We start from the raw sequence: 5,342 nt of genomic DNA on the forward strand, positions 1-5,342 counted from the left end.
CACGCATGCATACATACACACATCAGACATATATACATGGATACATACATGCATACATACATACATACATACATACATACATACATACATACATACATACATACATACATATGTATGCTATATTAGGTTTATGAATTGAGGTGTGTTTAATATTTGGCATTAAACTTCGGTTGCATTCATGACGCATATGGCGACAGTTACGATGGAAATTCTTCTATTCTTCAGGTTTTAAGCAAGCATACACACACAAACAAGAGTGAACGACGGCAGCCGTCTGCTGCTGTTGTTGTTGTTGCTGCTGCTGCCACTGCTACCAGCACCAGCACCACCACCAGCACCACCAGCACCACCACCACTACCACCACCACCACAACTACCACCACCACCACCACCACTACTACTACTACTACTACTACTACTACTACTACTACTACTACTACTACTACTATGTGTATATGTTTGCTAGTTTGTTTTTTTTTGTCGCTGGACAGATGTGTTGTATCATGTACAGGCTTCCAGTTGTGAAGGTAGGATGCATTCATAAATATCGACTTATAGAATGAAGAAAAAGAGAAAGAAGAAAACGATGGAGATAGCAGAACGTGGAAGCAGGCGAAAAAATATTTTGTAAATAACGATATTATAAACTTTCAACGATATTATTATATCAATTGAACAGAATACAGGTTAACAATATTGACAGCAACACGCGTGCTCATGCACAAACATACACTTATACACACGAACACACAAACACACACGCGCATACACGCGCGCACGCACACACACATACTCTCACACACACACACACACACACACACACACACACACACACACACACACACACACTGAAATAGAGAGAGCGTGTGAGAGAAGGGGGATGTGAGAGAAAAGGGAAGAGCAAGTATGGACTCTAAAGAAGAATCTGTCGAAGTCTGAAACACATACATTCATATGTATACACGCACACTCATCTATCTATATACCTACCTATCTATCTATCTATCTATCTATCTATCTATCTATCTATCTATCTATCTATCTATCTATCTATCTATCTATCTCTCTCTATATATATATGTATATATAACTGTCTACCTACCTATCTACCTAACTACCTATATGCATTCATACATACATTCATCGAAAAGTACGTGCAGATATACTACATATGTTGGAAGCACGAGGCTTTGCCGTATAAACAACAACAGGGAAACGGATGTAAATGAGTGGAGTATCATAACAATGGTGAGACCGTTTTAAGAGGAAATTCTCGGTTTATTTCCATGGAGAGTTGTATGAGACCTAACAGATGTTGTGCTAACAGATGATTCTTGCTACAGTATCCAGTGATTACTGGGCAAAATAGAGAACTGGCATTGTGCATGATGACAAAAAACTCAGTTTATTTGGCCTTGAGACAGCAACAGATAGAGGGAAACGTAAAATGTTAACGTGAAATTTGCAATGTTAGCAAGTTTTAGCTTGAAGTGGAAGATAGGTGAAATGTAATCTAAACTATATGCTATGTTTGAAAATACATATTTAAAACTTTTTAAATTTCGCTGAAACATATCTGTGTCACTTCGATTTAATACAAGCTATTATTTTACATCAGACACATACACACCTACAGATCTATCTATCTATCTATCTATCTGTCTGTCTGTCTGTCTATATACATATATACATACATACATATATATATATATATATATATATATATATATATATATATATATATATATATATGTATATGTATATATATGCATATACATATATATATATATATTCACAGTAACGCTAAATTGCATGCATATTAAAAGATATAGCATGCTCTTTTAAATATTTATCTGTCTAAGATTACATTCATATTACTCTCATGTAAATACACATAAACACACATACTAAAACAATAAAATATGGCTGTCCCATTTTCTAATTTGACGAAGGAAATAATGAATAACCATTAAAATATATTATTATTATTATTATTATTATTATTATTATTATTATTATTATTATTATTATTATTATTATTATTACTTCAATTTTATGTCATTGATAAAAACCATCCGCTGTCCTACTTGAACAAGTGAAAATAAAAGGAGAAAGAGAAACGTCCGGATAGATAGCTCTGATGCAATTGTCACTTATTAACAGTCTCTGTGTTTTATACACATCTATGCTCTCAATACGATTTCGCCATTGAGGCCAGTTGCATGAACAGAGCCATCATAACATTTGACCGGAGAACTTGAAGAACTCTTGTATAGTGAAAACATTTTTTGATGACGTGTCTATGAATGGAAGAAGGGGCGAGAGATTGAGTGTGAGGGAAAAAGAAACGATAGAAAGGCAGTAGTGAGAGCAGGGCTGCAATAAGAAACGGAAAGCGTAAGGAGGAGGAGGAAGGACAAAGGTAGAAGAGAAGAGAGGAAGGAAGAAGAGATGGAGAAAAGGAGCGAGAAGTTTCCATAAGTTTGTCATTCGAACTGTTCACCCCATGGAGTAATGTACTGGAGAAAATGATTGAGGTTTATATATAATGAAGAAAAGGGAGCGCTTACACAGTCAAAAGTGGAGTTTAAAAAAAAATTGAAGTGAAATAAAATAAAACTCATCTAAGATCCTAATTAATTAATTCTTTGGTGGATTGATTATTTAAGAGGTTAACGGAACTGAATGTTTAAGGTAAGTGACTTTTCATTGGCATTATTGATTGTTACATGTTGTTGACGATAAACCTGTTTAGTCCCAGTTTATCTTTGATGGAGCAAATATATGATTAAATGTCTTCTTTCTGTAGCCGTCCCAATGCGATCACTCTTTAGAAAATTTCTGTGATTTGACGGAGATTTAGTTGATAGTTGTGGCAGAAGGAATAACCATGTAATGCCTCAATCTTATCAGTGTTAGTGGCGGCAAAATGAATAATAGCTGTAGTAGTAGTAGTAGTGGTGGTGGTGGTGGTGGTGGTGGTACTAGTAGTGGTGGTAGTAGCTACATAGTTAGTAACACTCATTGTATGGACAGTAATAGTGAAAGTATGGGTTTCGGGTTCGATGAAATAAAAACCAGTAAAACACGGAGGTCCATGTAATCGACTAGCCCCCTTCTCCAAGTTTGAGGTCTTGTGCCTCTAGTAGAACTGATTATTATTATTATTATTATTATTATTATTATTATTATTATTATTATTAATATCATCATTATGGTTATTGTTGTTGTTGTTATTATTATTATTATTATTATTATTAGTAGTAGTAGTAGTAGTTGTAGTAGTACCTTGCAGTAATTGTATGGGTATTAGTTGCAGCAGTAACAGTAGTAGTATTAGTGTGTGCGTGTGTGTGTGTTGTGGGGGGGGGTGTTACAATAATAATCCTTTCTATTATAGGCACAAGGCCTGAACTTTGTTTGTGGGGGTGGGGCAGTCGATTAGATCAACCCTCAGTACACAGCTGGTACTTAATTCATCGACCCCAAAAGGATGAAAGGCAACATCGACCTCAGCAGAATTTGAACTCAGAACGGTTATATGGTTATATGGGTAATGCTTGAATAATAGTACCGGCAATGGCAATGTAAAGGTATGAAAAGAATCTGTTGCTGTTACAATAGCTGGTAGTAATGGTAGCAGTTTTAATGGTGGTACTATTAGTAGTAATAATGATGGTGGTGTAGGAGAGGTTAGTAGAATGTTGGTAGTAGTAGTAGTAGTAGAAGTAGTAGTAGTAGTAGTAGTAGTAGTAGTAGTAGTAGTAGTAGTAGTAGAAATAGTAGTAGTAGTAGTAGTAGTAGTAGTAGTAGTAGTAGTAGTAGTAGTAGTAGTAGCAGCTGCAGCAGTAGTGGTAGTATGGTTAGTAGTAGTGTTTGTAATGTTTATTGCTCGTACGGTAACAGTTGATGCTGTGTTACTGTTTAGCCCCAGTCTGAACCTGAAACGGGACAGAGATATGATCAAATATGTCCTTGCCATGACTGTCCTCCCTTCTTTTGCTTTAGACAGTGTTTATGCGGCTACAGTGTCCAATATGTTTACTCTTAAGACAGTAACGTATAATTTCAGGAAGATTTGGTTGCTATTTCTAGCAGGTCCGGTTGACTGCAAATAGGCTTTCATCGGTGGATAGTATTGTTGTCCAGCAGCAGATTAACCCTGATAAAGCAGACGGATATATGAGAGCAAATAGCATTTCAGCCACAAGAACTCTGTCCTTCTTTCAAGTTGCATCTATGTCTAACTTGGTGTATCTAGGTGTACCCCCCCCCACGCACACACACCACCACCACCATTCCAAGAAAGTAACGTTTAATTTATGGGAGGTTTCATGGTAGGTCGATCGACCGCATAGAAGTCTCCTATAGCAGGTAGTGGTATAGACAGTAGTTGTGACGGTGTGATTAGTGGGAGAGTTGTTGTACTGTTGTTGCTAGTTGTTGGTCTTATTGCTGTGGTGATGCTGGTGTTGGTGGTGATGTAGGTGGTGATGTGGTGCTTGAAATGCCGGTGTTAGTTGTAAATTTGCCAGTGGTGGTGGTGGTGGTGGTGGTGGTGGTAACGTTGATGATTGTTGTGCAGGTGGTAATTGTTGTTGAGGTGGTGGTATTAATGGTTGAAATTGCAAGAGGTAGCTGTACTTGTGGTGGTCGTGGTAGTGTTGATGTTCAAGGGTCAACTGGTAGGGTTAATCGCAGTCGTGGCGATATTAGTTTTTGCAGTGCAGGTAGTAGTATGTGTGGTAGCAGTGATATTGGTGGTGGTGGTGGTGGTGGTGGTAATGGCAGTGGTATTGGTTGTTGAGGTGCAGGTGGTGGCTGATAGTTGTGGTAGAAGTGTTGGTGGTTCAGATGTGGCTGATAGTTGTGGTAGTGGCATTGATTTTGGTGGAGATACAGGTAACTTTTGCATTTGTGATGGTTGTATTAATGGTCGTCGTGAAGGTTAAGGTAATAGTGTGGGCTATATTTAACTCCTAAATCAGTTCTGATCGAGTAAACCTTTCGTAAAAGATGTTACAACTGGGACCATCCCACCATTTTTCATTCTTCGCACATCCACAACAACATTGGCCAATGCATTCTTTGGTTTATTTTTAAAGAATCAGGATATATTGTTATATTTGGGGATAAATAGGGTGTAATGTGAGGAACATTTGGTTGCTAGGAGTGGCTGTGTGGTAAGTAGCTTGGTTCCGGGTTCATTCCCACTGCGTGGCACCTTGGTCAAGTGTCTTCTACTATAGCCTCAGGCTAACCAAAGCCTTGTGAGTGGATTTGGTAGACGGAAACTGAAAGAAGCCCGTCGTATATATGTATATATATATATATATATATAT

General features: G+C 37.5%; 1 protein-coding gene across 6 annotated transcripts in view; it reads left to right on the plus strand.

Annotated features, from left to right (window-relative positions):
* Positions 1-1,800: 1,800 nt before the first annotated feature.
* LOC106869499 (small conductance calcium-activated potassium channel protein) overlaps positions 1,801-5,342 on the plus strand; it is a 105,233-nt gene continuing 101,691 nt past the window's right edge. For 5 of the 6 annotated variants that reach the window (XM_052966194.1, XM_014915265.2, XM_052966195.1 and 2 more), the window contains exon 1: positions 1,831-2,694. The gene's annotated coding sequence lies outside the window, so the exon portion shown is untranslated. Of the gene's footprint in view, positions 2,695-5,342 lie in introns of all 6 variants that reach the window. The other variant, XR_008263662.1, reaches the window with a different exon arrangement.

Source organism: Octopus bimaculoides, chromosome 3, assembly GCF_001194135.2.
Source record: "Octopus bimaculoides isolate UCB-OBI-ISO-001 chromosome 3, ASM119413v2, whole genome shotgun sequence".
Classification (NCBI taxonomy): Eukaryota; Metazoa; Mollusca; class Cephalopoda; order Octopoda; family Octopodidae; genus Octopus; species Octopus bimaculoides.